The 19,005-nt window shown below is 45.4% G+C and overlaps 1 long non-coding RNA gene across 1 annotated transcript in view; it reads left to right on the forward strand.

The window, feature by feature from the left end:
• The first annotated feature begins 2,176 nt into the window (after positions 1-2,176).
• Positions 2,177-19,005, forward strand: part of LOC146817151 (uncharacterized) — a 29,893-nt gene continuing 13,064 nt past the window's right edge. The window contains exon 1 of the long non-coding RNA XR_014962494.1: positions 2,177-2,306. This is a non-coding gene — a long non-coding RNA (uncharacterized LOC146817151). The remainder of the gene's footprint in view (positions 2,307-19,005) is intronic.

A 19,005-nucleotide genomic window follows, 5' to 3' on the forward strand; every position in this document is an offset into this window, starting at 1 on the left:
CCATAGCGAGACAAGTGCACCCCATCCCCTCTAAAAAATTCAGGCGAATCATATTTCAAATGAGTGTGGTCCACCCTTCCAAAACCTTTGTCCCTGCAAAAAACCTGCATGTCCCTATTCACTTTATGCCAGGACTTATCAATGGCGGAAGACCTCCACCCTCCGCTTTTCCCTTGGTTCTGTCTTGGATTGGTACAGGCGCAGCTCTATCTTTCTATCCATATTCTCCACATCCCCCAGTCCAAAATCCTTTTATCCCCAGCAATTCCAACACCTGGAAAGCCCCGAAAAACATCCAAGACCTTAAACTTGAGAAAAAAAGCATCTTCTCCCCCATGGCAGAGTTTGGGCAGCGCCTCCCAATACCCTGCCAAAGAGGTGTCTCATCAAGGGCTTCCTCACTCTGGGTCTAGAACCCCTTTTCCTTAAACATCCTTCCAGCATCCTCCATCCCAACCCCACTGCCAATGGCACGTACCCCAAAAGAAACTTGCCCATAAACGCAATCCCTGCCAGTTTTCCTGTTATTGTGACTCTAGATAGACCTTTATTGATCATTGCTAATATGAACTGCACCATGTCTTCTTACCTGTTCTAAACCTCAGACCTCCTCTGAGCACCACTGGTTATAAATTCCTCCCACGCCGACACATAAGTCCTCCTGGAGGACTTTGCCAACGACCCTACCACCAACCTTACCCTACCACCACCGACCCTACCCTACCACTAACTGGAGCATCCTTTTTCACCTATGGTCCACATTTCCATCAGCATGGGTGTCTTGACCTTGGGTGCCTCCATGGCCAGTCCATGGAAACCCTCCCACTGTGACTGAGATAGAGAATCCGCAATTTCATTGTCCATCCCTGGCACATGTCTAGCCTTGAAAGAAACATCATGTCTCAAAAAACCCATTACGAACACCTGCATCAGCTTAAGGCCCTGCGCATCTCTTGCTGACTGTTTGTTAACATGGCAGTCCTAAACAATGTCCTCCTGTGCACCAGTTCCCGCCCCCATGGTCTCACTGCCACGACCGGGGGAAAGAATTCAAGAAAAGCGATGCTCCCACCCCTGTGTTTCCAACTCACTGGCCACTCCTCCACGCACCACTTGCCCTGCCAGTACAAACCAAATCCAAAGCCCCCTGCTGCATCCGAGTATATCTGTACCTCCCAATCACATTCCTTTGGGCCACCATTGGTATGCCTTTGAACTCCTCCAGAACCCTGCACAATATACATAAATCTTCCTTTGAACCTGCCAACAACTGCATATGATGATGGGGCTGCCACAGCCCGGTTAGTGACATGCTGAGCCGCCGGCAAAACACCCTCCCGGCCCTCACTAACCGACACACAAAATTCAAGTTGCCCAGCAAGACTTGCACCTCCCTGATGGTCACCTTAGGCTTTGCCAAAATAGAGCCCGATTCACAAAAGGTAAACTTACACTTTTGAGTACGTTCACTACTTTTTGGTTTTCAAACCCTAAACTTAGACCAAAAGTCTAACTTTACTGCTTTTCGGTATTCACAAAGGTAAACTTAGATCAAAAGTCTAACTTTACTACTTTTTGGTATTCACAAAGGTAAACCTTTTAAATTTTCTTTTACTTTATTTTAAAGTTTTACACAATAACATGAAACAGGTGTGCTACCCAATACCAGCAAAAAGAATAATGTAGCCATACATCATAGTGGTACAGTAATAGAAATCAGTCCATCCACTAAACTCCCAATCCCAACAACAATAGCCAAGTATAACGAACATTTAATCCCCCTCAGATCCCACCTGGTTTTCCACTACTAATGCGCTTTGGGAACCTGTCTGAAGGCCGTAGGGCAGTAGGTCTTGACAGAGCTCCATCCAAAGCCTTAATTTATCCTCTAATTTCTCATCGCTACGACATCTCTTCATGTGCACCTCCTCAACTAATGTCCATTAACGCACATCTCGCATCCATGCCAAAATCTCAGGTGCTCACACCCTCATCCACACAATTGCAATTCTGCGCCTCGCTAGTACTAATAGTAGTTGCAGGAGTCTATATGCTGTCTGTCACCAACCCGGTGACGGCAATATACCGACTGTCCGCTCCTCCTTGCCTGGCTCGGAAGTCAGGCACAGGGTAGGAGTCACGTCATCGCAGCTGACCCGGAACAAGAAGGGGACGGGGAAGGAGTGGAGAAGAGGGAGCCCGAGTTGTCCGTGAGACCCCAAGAAGACCCGGCTGAGAAGGAGCTCCCTCGCTGCCAGTCAGCTGATGGTTCCCGCCACATCCCAGGAGGGGCGTGGCTCCACCAGGTGCGTCCTCGTTTCTTTATCAGAAATCAACAGTAAAGCTAAAAGACAAGAGGAGTGTGAAGGGGAGGGGAGGGGAGGAGAAAAGGAAAAAAGAGAAACCACAGAACAGGAAAGAAAGAAGGATACCTCCAAAACAGGGGCTAACCAAATAGGAGAAAAGGAAAAAAGAAAGGGAGGGACAGAATAAAAGATGAGATAAAAAAAAGGGGGACAAACAGATAGACGCCCTCTTCTGCAGGTGAAGAGAAGAGGGACACAAAGGCAAGAGACAGTTCAATATTTATTTTGATACTTTCAACTATATATTTTTTGGCATTATAATCAATAGGTTGCTAAACGCGCAGCCCCTCCCCATAGTAGCGCGAATTCCCTCCCCCTTCTAGTAAACAAGGACAGACACTTACCTGGTTCTTTATTTTCTGTCGAGGGTGCTGTCGGGGAGGAACTCCGAAGAACCTGAAAGAGAAAGAAGATGTTGGAACACCTGAACAAGGATTGTGCTCCGTTAACAATTACATAACTGTACATGTCTAAATAAAGAAGTTAAAACGCAGTTCGTGGCCATCTTGAGTCGTTTTCTTAGTACCCACTTCAGGCATCCGGTCACACTGTCTTACTTTGCTTTTTAGGTTTTCAAATTAACCCAATAGGCAATGGGTGGGTGTCAATTGCACTCGCCTGTTCACACTGCCTTTGAGCTGCTCCACTACCTCTGTCCAGAAGCTACTGAGCTCGGGGCATTCTCAAGCCAAGTTAAAGAAATTAGCCCCTTCCTTGTGGCACCTAGGGCATGAGTTGGACCTATTGGGAGCCATGCGATGTTTTCTCTCCGGGGTCATATATGTATGATGCATATAGTTGTAATGAATTAGCCGGGATCAGGCATTACAGGAGACAGTGTGCATAAGTGCACCCACCGCCCCCAGTCCTTATCCTCCAGTGGCACCTCCAGATCTGCATTCAAAGTAGCGAACGCCCCAGGTGGGGGAGCACTGGCATCCATCCTCCTGGCCCTATACAGTAGTGAAATAGTACATCTTCCTGCTCCACAAGTGAATAGGATGTCTAATGTTTGCATGAGCTGTGGGATCGCTGGGTACATGGGCCATATTCCTTTGAAAATATTAGCTAAGGCAGCGTATTCTAGGTATTGTCCTTGCCCCAGTCCAAACTCATCACAGGCTTGTTCAAAGGTGATGAAGCTCTCGCCCAAATACAAATCCGCGAGCATATTGCAACCCCCTCCTGCCACGCTCGGCATGATATATTGGACATCACCCTCCTAATCGGCGCAATGTCCCACACCGACACCTCCCGATGGAACAGGGCGTGTCTCAAGATTCGCTCCACGAATGTATGCGCGTAGTCTGTCTGACCACATATGGTGCCATGGCAGGGGTGCCCGCACCCTGCAAGCCGAGGTACGGCATGTCGGTGACTTTTCTCCCAACTGTCCCCCTCAGCAAACCATTTCGCTGTGTGCTGTAGTTGAGCTGCATAATAATAGAGCTCCATTCTAGGTGCCTCGAGTCCACCCCCCTCATCTGTGCGATTTAGTGTGGAAAGCGCCACTCTGCTGCGACGACCTGCCCAATACAGGTCTATCAGTATGGAATCCAGAGCCCGTAATATTCACCTGGGAATAGGGCATGGAGTGTTTTGTAACATGTACAGGCAGCAAGGCTACACACAAAAGTAAATCCTCAGCACACGAAAATAATGTCACAGTAATGATCAAACTGCGTAGTGTAAGCACAAATTGAACACAGGAAAGTGAATTTTTGTTCTTTTCTTTATTCTCTGGGTCTTCAAACAGCAGACATGTGTTTCGTCGCTTACATGGGAAATCGACCTGCGACTTTATCAAGTCTGCACAAAACAAACAGGATAAGCAATGTATTACCTGATACACTATTAGGTGTACATAACGTTTCTGCAGTCTCACCAAGTGGTTGGTGAAAGAGAACTCTCTGTAAATCTGTTCTGAAGCGTTAAATAAGTCTCACCACCTACTTCTTTTGTGGTGATAATTCCAAACCACAAAGAAGTTCTGTTTCTCGCGACATCAAATACAGCAGTGCATATATCCAAGGGATACTATTGTGTCCCACAGTCTCAGATTCTAAAACAAAATGATGCCGGGGATGCCTCAAAACATGTTCTTTAAAGGTCAGTTTCATTCACAACATAACCTCTAGCTTCTCAAACTAATCCATGTTTTAAAAAACTAAAACTTTCCAAATGCTACATTGCTTGCCATTGGCCTTTAAAATCAAATTGTTATTCTTCAAAATTGGCCAACAGACTGCTATATTTCCCAAAGTCAAATTGTGCAGTAATAATCAAATCAGGGATTCTATTTAACATAAATCAATAATCCAAGAAACAAATCAGCATATGCATTTTCTGCAGGCCCATGCGCCATGTTCATATCACAAGCCCCAAAGCAACTTATCTTCTTAATGGCATTCGTCGCCAAGTATATATGACAGGATGTAAAAAGAAAATTATTATGAAGAGTACCCGATTCAATTCACCTGCTCCGTTATCTAAATCTCTATGCCAGCACATGGTAGAAATGAACACCACGTCATTCAAAAGCGCATTTTACGAGTAAATAATGCCCTAAATCAGTCCCCTCCTTACCGTAATTCGAGGTCAGGGCTCGAGTCGGGGTACCACGCGGGTGGACGGCGTCCCCCCACTTATTTTACCAGGTTTTTCCGGGTGGACGCCGTCCCCCCTGCCCAAAAGCTGGACAGCATTGTGTGAGCAGAGATCCCGGGTGGGAGGGAAGTTTCCCGTAAATTACCAAAGATATGCTAATATTTGTAATTGGAGACTTTAAGAGGCAACGGTGGTGTGTGCAGGCTGGAGTGATTGGGAGGCGGAGCGAGCAGGCGTTGGCGGTTAACGCTTGGAATGTGTGTCCTTCTGTATCTTGTGCACTTTTGAGCACTTCGTTGTGCAACTGGGGCACCCCCTCGGGGGGGAGGGAGGGTTGCAAAGGACATCGAGGAACAGACCAGGGGTAGCAGTGCTGTGAAATGCCCCGTCATCTAAAGGCATATGAATACTCATGAGATTCCTGTTGTGACGTCACTTCCGGTGACAGCGTCCCCCCACTTCTTTTCATGAGATTCCTGTTGTGACCAAGTATATCAAAAAAAGGGGGGAAAGAGAGGTTTTTAACGGTTAGGTTCACCCTCCCAATGTATGTATAATTAAATAAATAATCTGAGTCGTCAGATTATGAGAACCTAACCAAAAGGGTATAGGGAAAGCACTTGTTTCCCGAGAAACCCAAGAAAAAGAAAGAAAGGGCAATTCCTTTCTTTAGTCCCCTCACTCACCAGGGTTTCCCCACGGTGACACGCTTCATCATTGGGGTCCTCTCAGTCCTCTACGGACTGAGGCGTGCTGCGACTTGCGGATTTACGTAGGAGCACTGAACAAGACTATGTGTTGTGCAAGTGTTGTGGTGTGGAGTGGTTTAAAGTGAGTTAAAATAATTAACTAGTGGGCCAATCTAAATTTATTTTTGCTCCTAGCTAATTAATTAAAAAAGTGGGTAATATGCTAGAGATAACTACTAAAATGGGTAAGTGTACCTAGCATATGTTGTCGACTAGTTTCAAGCTTCCCAAGCTCTTCATCAGGACTACACTGGGACCAGCCCAGTGTGAATACCACTCCTAGAAGACCTAAATTGGTGCATAAAATAAGTGAAAAAAACGAAAAACGCTGTGCAAATTAAGCATGCGTTATTCAAAATACATACGTAATGTACGTCTCATGGAATTCTGTAGGATGGAAAACAGACATTAGGGGAGAAAAGGCAGATTATGCATTATTGTCTTAGGATAAAAAAAGGTGAAAACACTATGCACCAGTGTCGCAATGCTCATTATTCACAAAATATAATTGTGCCACTGTATAGTTCTCCCGACAGTACATCATTAATGCTGGCGTCTAGCTATATAGTGAATAAAGGTGATCGTGAATGCACGAAGTGCACATTTAATAGCACACACAAAGTCAAAAAATATGCGTCTGACAACATAAATTACACACAAGACAAACAAAATAACGAAAATACATACATTTTAAAAGGCAAAACTGTGCCTCATGGTCGACTGAGGGGGGGTTGGACACTCGTACACCTAGGATAAAGGTACAAGCCATAAAGTAACAAAGTACTTCAAGCGCTGTCCTGGTAGGAATTCCAGCGCAGAATGAAGAGAGTAAGAGTGGAGAACCATTAAGATTACGAGGGGCAAAGGCAACCCCCTGCTGCGTGGTTACTCACTTGTACTTGTCAGGCCACCCGCCGGAAAACACCTACTGGTACACTGCCTCGCCGACCGCATACTGACTGGATGCGAGCCGGGTGCCTAGATATCTACCTGGTGGGGGTGTGAAAAGGAAGAAGGGACTCGCCGGTTGCGGTCGTGTTCCATAGCCGCCATCTTAGTACTGGCATATATCGTAAATAGAGGGATAAGAGTAATTGAAAAAGAAGTTAGTAGTTAACAGGAACGCAAGGGATTAGCCATCCGCTGTGTGTATCTAAGAAAACGGAGAGGAAAAATTCGCTGGTTGTGGTTCCCCTCGATCGCCGCCATCTTAGAGCAGGTACCAGTTGTCAAAGTTACTAAGACGTACAAAATCAAGAGAAATTAATAATAGGCAATGTCATAAGTGTTAAATTCATCTACTCCGTTCAGTGCATAAAAAACGGAGAAGGCTAAAGAGCCTTAGGGTGTCAAATCTCGTAACTAAAATAGGTTCGGCCATCTTAGGTAGGGAAGAACGTGTAAGAAAAGGTAACCAAGCAGTGCCACACTAATTCTTTGAAAATCAATGAGTATAAGCCCATAGTTTGGGGGAACTAGTAGTCCCATTAGTGACTCCATGCTAGGTTTTAAACAAACCTCCATGCTAGGTTCGACACAAAACCATATACACCTCTCATGGGTGAAATGAAAAGATAGTTACTTCAGTTGTAATCTTGCTTGTAAGGGCCACTTGAAAAATAACTCGAGAAAATTATATCACTCGTATTATTAGACCCAATAAAACGCAATGGCGTGCTCGAATTGCCAAATATAATATTTTAGGCTGATACATTTAGGGTACCAAAAACAAAGTGGTTGGATAACAAGAGGTTGCTGACAGATAACTCAGTTTGTAGTGAAAAGGCCCCATGGTATATCATCATTAAGGCCGTGGTCGTCTGAACGCAGTTTAAACACCCAACGTTGTTCTTTTTCGTGTAGATTCTTCTCCCTGTTGGGATAGTTACTGACATGTTCGAGAATGACCCAGCTGAAGTCATTTGGTGTATGTTGTTTATCCAAGAAATGCGTCGTCATTTTGGTGTTATTATGTTTGCATCTGAAGTTGCTGCGGTGTTCGACCATTCTCGTGCTCACTTTTCTTGTGGTCATTCCCACGTAGTGAAGATTACATACGCATGTAATGAGGTATACTACCCCGGTAGTGTTGCAATTCGTAAAGGATCGCAGATTCCACGTCATGCCATTGTTGCAGGTGACAGTCTTAGTTGCTGTGGTTAGGTGACATACACTGCAGTTGGCACAGGGGTAATGTCCCTCTGGGAGTGGGTGTAGTAGGCGTACTGGACCAACCGTCCTTGTTGAATTAGGTCTGGTATGTACCAAATAGTTCTTGATGTTTTTTGCTTTTTTATGGCTAAACATAGGTAGTTGCAGATTAAGACCCCCACTGTTGAGGATTCGCCAATGTCTTTTGATGATCTTGGTCACCAGATCAGATGCGGTGTTGAAAGTTGTGATGCAGATTTGTCGTTTCACATTCTTATCCGATGTTTTTTCAGGTTTAGGTTCCAGAAGCGCATCACGGTTATTGTTGGATGCTCGTTTTTGTGCTTTGGACACAAGATGTGATGGGTAATGTCGTTGCATCAATTTTTTGGATAAATCTTGAGCTTGCCTTTTGTAGTCCTCTCTCGTGGTGCAGTTGCGTCTTAGACGTAAGAATTGCCCGAAGGGTAGATTATCTTTGAGACTTCTCGGGTGGAAACTCTCATATACCAAGAGGCAGTTTCTTGCCGTAGGTTTAAAATGTGTAGTCGTGATCAGGCGGCCGTCGCGCGCCGATATGTTAAGGTCAAGAAAGACCAAATCTGATCTGCTCATGGTGAAGGTGAACTTTAGAAATGGATCTTGTTGGTTAAGCCAGAGAAAAAAGGATTCAAAATCCGTCTCGTTACCCTCCCAGATGAGGAACACATCGTCGATGTATCTCTTCCATAACTTGATATTGTTGATGTGTGGGTTGTTGTTATGGAGGATCTTATGTCGTTCCAGATGGTGTACGTAGAGCCCAGCCAGGCTCGGCGCAAAGGTGCTTCCCATGCTCGTACCGTGGGTTTGTTTGAACAAAGAATCATTGAATTGAAAGAAATTTTCTGTTAGAGCTAGGCGACAGCATTCCAACACCACATGTCTGGGTGTGTGGTAAGCCCAATCATTTTCGAAGAGTACTTCCTCAAGGATGTCCAGTGTATCCTTGTGTGGTAAACTGGTGTACAAGCTTTCCACATCGAGGCTGATTAAGATGCTGGTTGTAGGATTGAATTCTAGATTTTGAATTAGACACAGAACAGCTTTAGTGTCTTGTAGATACGTGTCGGTCGCTTGGACAAGTGGTCTCAAAAAAGCGTCGGCGAATTTCGACAGGGGTTCTAGAATAGAACCAATTCCTGAAACTATGGGCCTGCCAGGTGGTTTCACCATAGACTTGTGTATCTTAGGGATAGTGTAAAAGTAGGGGATGACTGGTTGCTTGTTTTCCAGAAATTCCGCCTCTTTTCTACTAATCCAGTCATTGACAAGGGATTCTTCAACCAGGTTCGCAATCTCAATCCTCAGCCGTTCAGTTGGGTTGGTTGGTGTAGCTAGGTAGTTTCTTCTGTCGTCCAGCAGTCGGAGACATTCAGTTTGGTAATCTGATGTCTCTTGGAGGACTATGGCTCCCCCCTTGTCGGCTGGTTTAATAGTGACAGTTTCGTCTTTGGAGAGTTGGTGAATCGCCTCTTGTTCAATTTTACTTGTGTTATGGAAGACTCTTATGGATTTAGGGTCCAATTCCCTAATCTCCTTAATTACTGCTTTTTCGAATGCTAGTAATTCAATAGGAAGGGTATTGGGAGGAGGTGTGAAATTAGATTTTTTGTGCAGTCCTGTGTCCGTCTTAGATGTAAGGTCTGCTTCTTTGTCTTTGAAAAAAACTTCCAACTTGATTCTGCGTATAAATTCTTTCAATTCGCAGATCAGTTTAAATTTATCCAAGGTTGCTGTGGGTACAAACCCTAAACCCTAGAAGGGTTTAGGGTTTGTACCCAAAGAGTTTCAAAGACAAAGAAGCAGACCTTACATCTAAGACGGACACAGGACTGCACAAAAAATCTAATTTCACACCTCCTCCCAATACCCTTCCTATTGAATTACTAGCATTCGAAAAAGCAGTAATTAAGGAGATTAGGGAATTGGACCCTAAATCCATAAGAGTCTTCCATAACACAAGTAAAATTGAACAAGAGGCGATTCACCAACTCTCCAAAGACGAAACTGTCACTATTAAACCAGCCGACAAGGGGGGAGCCATAGTCCTCCAAGAGACATCAGATTACCAAACTGAATGTCTCCGACTGCTGGACGACAGAAGAAACTACCTAGCTACACCAACCAACCCAACTGAACGGCTGAGGATTGAGATTGCGAACCTGGTTGAAGAATCCCTTGTCAATGACTGGATTAGTAGAAAAGAGGCGGAATTTCTGGAAAACAAGCAACCAGTCATCCCCTACTTTTACACTATCCCTAAGATACACAAGTCTATGGTGAAACCACCTGGCAGGCCCATAGTTTCAGGAATTGGTTCTATTCTAGAACCCCTGTCGAAATTCGCCGACGCTTTTTTGAGACCACTTGTCCAAGCGACCGACACGTATCTACAAGACACTAAAGCTGTTCTGTGTCTAATTCAAAATCTAGAATTCAATCCTACAACCAGCATCTTAATCAGCCTCGATGTGGAAAGCTTGTACACCAGTTTACCACACAAGGATACACTGGACATCCTTGAGGAAGTACTCTTCGAAAATGATTGGGCTTACCACACACCCAGACATGTGGTGTTGGAATGCTGTCGCCTAGCTCTAACAGAAAATTTCTTTCAATTCAATGATTCTTTGTTCAAACAAACCCACGGTACGAGCATGGGAAGCACCTTTGCGCCGAGCCTGGCTGGGCTCTACGTACACCATCTGGAACGACATAAGATCCTCCATAACAACAACCCACACATCAACAATATCAAGTTATGGAAGAGATACATCGACGATGTGTTCCTCATCTGGGAGGGTAACGAGACGGATTTTGAATCCTTTTTTCTCTGGCTTAACCAACAAGATCCATTTCTAAAGTTCACCTTCACCATGAGCAGATCAGATTTGGTCTTTCTTGACCTTAACATATCGGCGCGCGACGGCCGCCTGATCACGACTACACATTTTAAACCTACGGCAAGAAACTGCCTCTTGGTATATGAGAGTTTCCACCCGAGAAGTCTCAAAGATAATCTACCCTTCGGGCAATTCTTACGTCTAAGACGCAACTGCACCACGAGAGAGGACTACAAAAGGCAAGCTCAAGATTTATCCAAAAAATTGATGCAACGACATTACCCATCACATCTTGTGTCCAAAGCACAAAAACGAGCATCCAACAATAACCGTGATGCGCTTCTGGAACCTAAACCTGAAAAAACATCGGATAAGAATGTGAAACGACAAATCTGCATCACAACTTTCAACACCGCATCTGATCTGGTGACCAAGATCATCAAAAGACATTGGCGAATCCTCAACAGTGGGGGTCTTAATCTGCAACTACCTATGTTTAGCCATAAAAAAGCAAAAAACATCAAGAACTATTTGGTACATACCAGACCTAATTCAACAAGGACGGTTGGTCCAGTACGCCTACTACACCCACTCCCAGAGGGACATTACCCCTGTGCCAACTGCAGTGTATGTCACCTAACCACAGCAACTAAGACTGTCACCTGCAACAATGGCATGACGTGGAATCTGCGATCCTTTACGAATTGCAACACTACCGGGGTAGTATACCTCATTACATGCGTATGTAATCTTCACTACGTGGGAATGACCACAAGAAAAGTGAGCACGAGAATGGTCGAACACCGCAGCAACTTCAGATGCAAACATAATAACACCAAAATGACGACGCATTTCTTGGATAAACAACATACACCAAATGACTTCAGCTGGGTCATTCTCGAACATGTCAGTAACTATCCCAACAGGGAGAAGAATCTACACGAAAAAGAACAACGTTGGGTGTTTAAACTGCGTTCAGACGACCACGGCCTTAATGATGATATACCATGGGGCCTTTTCACTACAAACTGAGTTATCTGTCAGCAACCTCTTGTTATCCAACCACTTTGTTTTTGGTACCCTAAATGTATCAGCCTAAAATATTATATTTGGCAATTCGAGCACGCCATTGCGTTTTATTGGGTCTAATAATACGAGTGATATAATTTTCTCGAGTTATTTTTCAAGTGGCCCTTACAAGCAAGATTACAACTGAAGTAACTATCTTTTCATTTCACCCATGAGAGGTGTATATGGTTTTGTGTCGAACCTAGCATGGAGGTTTGTTTAAAACCTAGCATGGAGTCACTAATGGGACTACTAGTTCCCCCAAACTATGGGCTTATACTCATTGATTTTCAAAGAATTAGTGTGGCACTGCTTGGTTACCTTTTCTTACACGTTCTTCCCTACCTAAGATGGCCGAACCTATTTTAGTTACGAGATTTGACACCCTAAGGCTCTTTAGCCTTCTCCGTTTTTTATGCACTGAACGGAGTAGATGAATTTAACACTTATGACATTGCCTATTATTAATTTCTCTTGATTTTGTACGTCTTAGTAACTTTGACAACTGGTACCTGCTCTAAGATGGCGGCGATCGAGGGGAACCACAACCAGCGAATTTTTCCTCTCCGTTTTCTTAGATACACACAGCGGATGGCTAATCCCTTGCGTTCCTGTTAACTACTAACTTCTTTTTCAATTACTCTTATCCCTCTATTTACGATATATGCCAGTACTAAGATGGCGGCTATGGAACACGACCGCAACCGGCGAGTCCCTTCTTCCTTTTCACACCCCCACCAGGTAGATATCTAGGCACCCGGCTCGCATCCAGTCAGTATGCGGTCGGCGAGGCAGTGTACCAGTAGGTGTTTTCCGGCGGGTGGCCTGACAAGTACAAGTGAGTAACCACGCAGCAGGGGGTTGCCTTTGCCCCTCGTAATCTTAATGGTTCTCCACTCTTACTCTCTTCATTCTGCGCTGGAATTCCTACCAGGACAGCGCTTGAAGTACTTTGTTACTTTATGGCTTGTACCTTTATCCTAGGTGTACGAGTGTCCAACCCCCCCTCAGTCGACCATGAGGCACAGTTTTGCCTTTTAAAATGTATGTATTTTCGTTATTTTGTTTGTCTTGTGTGTAATTTATGTTGTCAGACGCATATTTTTTGACTTTGTGTGTGCTATTAAATGTGCACTTCGTGCATTCACGATCACCTTTATTCACTATATAGCTAGACGCCAGCATTAATGATGTACTGTCGGGAGAACTATACAGTGGCACAATTATATTTTGTGAATAATGAGCATTGCGACACTGGTGCATAGTGTTTTCACCTTTTTTTATCCTAAGACAATAATGCATAATCTGCCTTTTCTCCCCTAATGTCTGTTTTCCATCCTACAGAATTCCATGAGACGTACATTACGTATGTATTTTGAATAACGCATGCTTAATTTGCACAGCGTTTTTCGTTTTTTTCACTTATTTTATGCACCAATTTAGGTCTTCTAGGAGTGGTATTCACACTGGGCTGGTCCCAGTGTAGTCCTGATGAAGAGCTTGGGAAGCTTGAAACTAGTCGACAACATATGCTAGGTACACTTACCCATTTTAGTAGTTATCTCTAGCATATTACCCACTTTTTTAATTAATTAGCTAGGAGCAAAAATAAATTTAGATTGGCCCACTAGTTAATTATTTTAACTCACTTTAAACCACTCCACACCACAACACTTGCACAACACATAGTCTTGTTCAGTGCTCCTACGTAAATCCGCAAGTCGCAGCACGCCTCAGTCCGTAGAGGACTGAGAGGACCCCAATGATGAAGCGTGTCACCGTGGGGAAACCCTGGTGAGTGAGGGGACTAAAGAAAGGAATTGCCCTTTCTTTCTTTTTCTTGGGTTTCTCGGGAAACAAGTGCTTTCCCTATACCCTTTTGGTTAGGTTCTCATAATCTGACGACTCAGATTATTTATTTAATTATTCCTGTTGTGACGTCACTTCCGGTGACAGCGTCCCCCCACTTCTTTTTTTAGGACTTGTGCCCTGTTCGAGGTATCCGGATTTAGGGATGTTGCTCCTCATGTAAAGCAGAGTACGGAACACGAGCGAGATGTGCCGTAAGAGCGTTTATATGCCGGCTTAAAAATCAAGGGGCATATTATCAAGACAGGCGATAAAATTATCGCCGCTTTAGCGGCAGAAAACTGCTGCTAAAACGGCGATAATGGGCTTGATAATATGCTCTATGGAATCCCAATTGAAGCCCATGTTAGACACCCTTCACATCTAACATGGGCTTCAATTGGAATTCCATAGAGCATATTATCAAGCCCATTATCGCCGTTTTAGCGGCAGTTTTCTGCCGCTAAAGCGGCGATAATTTTATCGCCTGTCTTGATAATATGCCCCCAAGTACGGCGGCATAAAAGAAGGAATTAACCTATTCTGACCTCCACAGTAGTAAAGACAAACGACAGGCTGGACCTCATACCATCTTACGTAGTGGCCATATTGGAGTGCCACCGGATAGCATCCAAAACAGGTACAAACCATCACCAAGAAAAAACTAATATATTATACAATCAAAGTGTCGTGATTTCGATGAAAGGCCAAAATGGTTTGTAAATGGCACCTTTATTTCTAGGAAGATGGTGATAAGCATCCTCATCATCAAAGATGCGGAGTGACTGCCATTTTAGAAAGTGGGGAATGCAATATAAACATATCCAAGGCTATAGATAAATAGGTGATCGGTACATCTGTGTTGTGCACATATTTGTTGAACGAGCAGTGTATAAAAACATGCAAGGTGCGGTATAAACATCTCCAAGACTATATATAACATGGTGATTAGTACGCCTGTGTTGTGCAGAAATTCGCGGGCAGAGCAGTGTACCCAAGCACCATAATTAGCAAATATAAGTGCAGGACTACTCTTGGGTTAAATCCTTTCTCCTCCATCTCCTAAGGGTAAAGTAATTTATATAACGTAATGTGGAACATGAATAACGCATAAATCACGTGGCAAAATAGAAAATTAATACATAAAGCAGAAATTGAGGCTAAACAACATCAAACAAGTTACTTTATATATATACTGTCTAAGTAAAAAAATGGTCTTTCTTTATTCTGCATTGCTGGAGAGAATATTGCACATAGGAAGCAGTTATGATGCACAGAGTGTGGCAGCCCTATGCATTCATCTTCCCAGGAAGTAATGAAGTTCCAAGTCTACATTTAGCCATATCTCAGTGCTGCGCAATCTGAGGATCCAAAGTGCCTCGCGCCTGCGTAGGGCTAATTCTCTGTTCCCTCCCCTTGGGTGTCACTGGATCTGTTCAATTCCAAAGAATTCAAATTGTTTATGAATTGCCTGTGCATGGCAATGTGTTATGTGTGCAGCAATGGGATATCTAACGTCCCCTTGCTTGACCGCTCTTATATGTTCACCTATTCTCTCACGTAATGTCCGAATCATGCTACCGACATATCTTTTTTTGCATCTACACTCAATAATGTATACAACAAATTTTGTCATGCAGTTGATGTTTGATACTATATTGTAGATTTTGTCACCCGGACACTTAAACTCTGTTTTCTTGTTGCATGCCTATTTGCAGGCGCTGCAATGTCCCCGCAGCTGAAGGCCCAGCGGGTCCCCCCCGGCCCATGTCCCCTGTGGTGGTCTGGTGCCCCATTTCTTGCTTCAGTTCCATGGCTCTCGCGGTGGAAGTGCATACCCCCTGATCTAAAACCATTCCAGAACCTCCTCAGGGCTCTCGAAGAAATGCGCCTTGCCCTGGGCCTAGACCTTCAGTTTTGCTTAGTATAACAGCATGTATTGTAGGTGCACGTCCCTTAATTTCCTCTTTACACCTAGGAACAATTTCTTTTGTTCCTGCACCTGCTTGGTATAATCAGGATAAATGGAGATCTTGCTACTTTTGAATTGAATGCCTTGTTGCTCTCTAGCAGCCCTGAGGATTCAGTCTCTGTCTCTATAGTTCAAGATTTTTGCGATGAACGCACGAGAGGGACCCCCCGGAGGGTGGCAGAGGCGCCGGAGCCCTATGCACCCTCTCGATGGCGAACATATCCGACAGGCCCAAGGGGCACAGCTGTGTTTTAATCCACTGCTCCAGGAACAGCCCTGCCGACCTCCCCTCTGCTCTTTCAGGAAAGCCCAGAACACGGATGTTGCTGCGTCTAGCATGACCCTCTGCGTCTTCATCCCTACCATCCCAAAAGGCAGCTGATGTCGACCCTCGCCTTCCAAGTCATCAATCCCAGGTTCAAAAGAGAAAGAAGTGGAGGAAGAATGTTCTCAACAAACGCGGCAAGGCTCTGGAACTCCCTTCCACTCTCTATCCGCTCAGAACCTAACATCCTGCTCTTCCGAAAAAAACTAAAAACCTTCTTCTTCAGCCGATAACCTCGACCCGCTTCACCCACCTGTATTCTGCTAAAGCGCTGGGACGCCTGCGGGTAGCTATCGCGCTATATAAAAACCTATTCCATTCCATTCCATTCCATGCCTCCGCCCCGGTCGGGGACGTGTCCCAAGGCCAGCCGACTCTTTCCGTACCTCTGGGGGGGAGCACAGAGGAGCAGCGGGAGATTGCACGCCCCAAAACTTCATGGGCCTGAGGGCGTTCAAGGAGTCCCCGGGCACCCGCCGCTCTCCAAAGCAGTCAGGTGCAAATTCCGCCTCGCCACACTCCGAGCAGGCCAGATGCCTGGCGATGATGACCAGATGACAGGCGGGTCCCATCCTACCGCTCCGGGTCCGCCCCACACCTGGGTAGCCAGACACTCACCGCTCAACTCAGGATCACGGCCAGGCATCGACCGCCTTCACCGCACTCCGGGCACTACCCCTCTCCGCTGCAGCCAGCCAGGGACAGCGGAGCCTCCACCCCTGCCAGGGACGCCAACCGATCTCTTCCATGCCTCTGAGTAGGGGGGAAGCCCACAGGGGCAGCGGGGAAACTGCACGCCCTGAAACTTCTGGGTCCTCAGGGTTTCAGGAGATCCTAGGGCCTCCGCCATGCTCCCCTCCGGATATTGCAGTGTCACGAGGCCCGACCTCTTCCCAGACCTAACAAAGCCTCGCTCCCAATGCCTTCATTTCTTAATTTTCTTGGCCGGCAGGTGACATTTCTGGTGCACTGTGGGTTGCCAACATGCAGTATGGTATTCTGGGCTGGTGATCAGGTCCAGGTTTTAGGATTTTGACAGGATTACGCGGTGGTCCGGCCGGGAACTAAAGAGCTCACGTCCTGTCGGCCATGTTGCTTGGCCACGCCCCCGCCACAAAGGTAAACTTAGATCAAAAGTCTAACTTTACTAGTAGTAACTTACCTTTGTGAATATCAAAAAGTAGTAAACTTAGACAACAGTGAAAGTTTACCTTTTTTAATCGGGCCCAGAGAGTCTAACAGCAGCTGCATGTGTGTCTTTTTGTCCACCGGTAGCTGTGCCTCAATGGCCACTGAATCCAATCCAATACCTAGAAAGGAGACTACTAAGCTGGGTCCAATGGTTTTCTCTGGGGCCAGCGGCAACTCCAATTTACCCATGAGCTCTTTAAAACTTGCCAACTGCTGTTGGCAGTCAGTAGAACCGGGTTGACCCACAAAGAAGAAATCATCAAGGTAATGCATCACAGTTCCTTGCTCCATGTGCATGTAACATCCCATGTCCACATTCGATTGACTGTCAAATTGAATAGCCAACAACTGAAAATCCTCGGAGTGCAGTGGCAACAGCCAGAATGCAGACTTGATGTCAAACTTCGCCATTTGGGCCCACCTCCCCTCCTGTTCCACCAATTCCCTAGCCATGTCCACCAAAGAATATGATACTGAGGTGATTGTCGCCGATATAAAATCATTTACTGAATTCCCTTCTGGCCACAACAAATGTTGAATGAGCCAAAATTGACCTTTGTCCCTTCTTATGTACCAAACCAGTGGGAGCTATGATCAAGTCCGGCAGTAGCCATTCATCAAACGGCTTGCCTTTCTACCCTCTTGCACTTCTGTCTGGAGCATTGCACTCACCACCTGTTTGTTAGACTGTGCTGATTTCAAATTGTAGGTCCACTGACGCATCCTAGGGCCCTCATACCCCAGCCAGAGGCCCTCCCGGAAACCAATACTCAGCAGCTGAGCATCTTCCCCAACCAAAATTCCAAACACTCCCCATTAGTTGGAGTATGAGCCCTTGCCCATGTTTCTGTGTGTACCCCATCCTCCACGAAAACCAGCGGCCTGATGATTCTGCTGTGTACTGGCATGCCCTTGGTATGGTGCCCACTGCACTGTCTGTCCACTGCCTGTAGCCTTGTGGCATTGTACCAGGGCGTGTCTCCCGGCGCACTTGAAGCACTGGTGCAGGAATTTGCAGTACTCCCTCGTGCAGTAACCTTTGTTAAAATGCCAGCATGTCCCGAGCACCCCTCGTTGATTCCTCACATCTGCTCCTACCCCACCTGGGATGGGGCTGAAAAGGCCGGTACAGTACTAAAAGGCCACTCGCAGTAAATATGGTTTTACCAAAATTGGCTGAGCCCATTGTTTGCTGCCACAGGTCATTGTCGATTTCTCTCCATTGTGCCCCAGGGTTCCATGCTAAACACGCGCGGAACTCCTTATCGTATTGCACCCAAGCGTAACCCTCATAATTGATGTGAGCTTTTCTGATCATTCCTATATATTTGAACAATGACACACACCTTTCTGGATATTTTTCAAAGTATACACTGGGGAAAATCAAAAACACTGCGGTCCAGTTCTCTATTGAGTTGGGTAACAATAAACATCTGTTATTCAGCACCTTGAGACCCCTGGGTTATAAGTGCGCTTTACAAATACAAGTGTTATGTTATGTTATGTTATGTTATTGTCGTCCGCACTATTGGCTGTTTTGACAATTCATACTCTTCCTCGTTGGAACCTTCTTTTGCCCTAAGCTCCCTGTGTAGCAACTTCAGCATCTTGAAATACTCCCCTTTCCAAATCCTTTCCTTTGTTGCCAACATTAATTGGGCACCAAGGGGCTTAGTCACCCCAATATAAGGTAACTTCTTGATATTGAGCTCTTCACTCTCGTTACTTCAAGTATCCTATCCCCATAATTTTCCTCGTCCTCCCTCCCCTTCCTTCCTGTCCTGTGCGCAATGACCTGCTCACCTATGGCCCCCCCTCTACTGTTGCTGTGGTGCCCCTTGAG

This window comes from Triturus cristatus, chromosome 6 (genome assembly GCF_964204655.1).
Source record: "Triturus cristatus chromosome 6, aTriCri1.1, whole genome shotgun sequence".
Classification (NCBI taxonomy): Eukaryota; Metazoa; Chordata; class Amphibia; order Caudata; family Salamandridae; genus Triturus; species Triturus cristatus.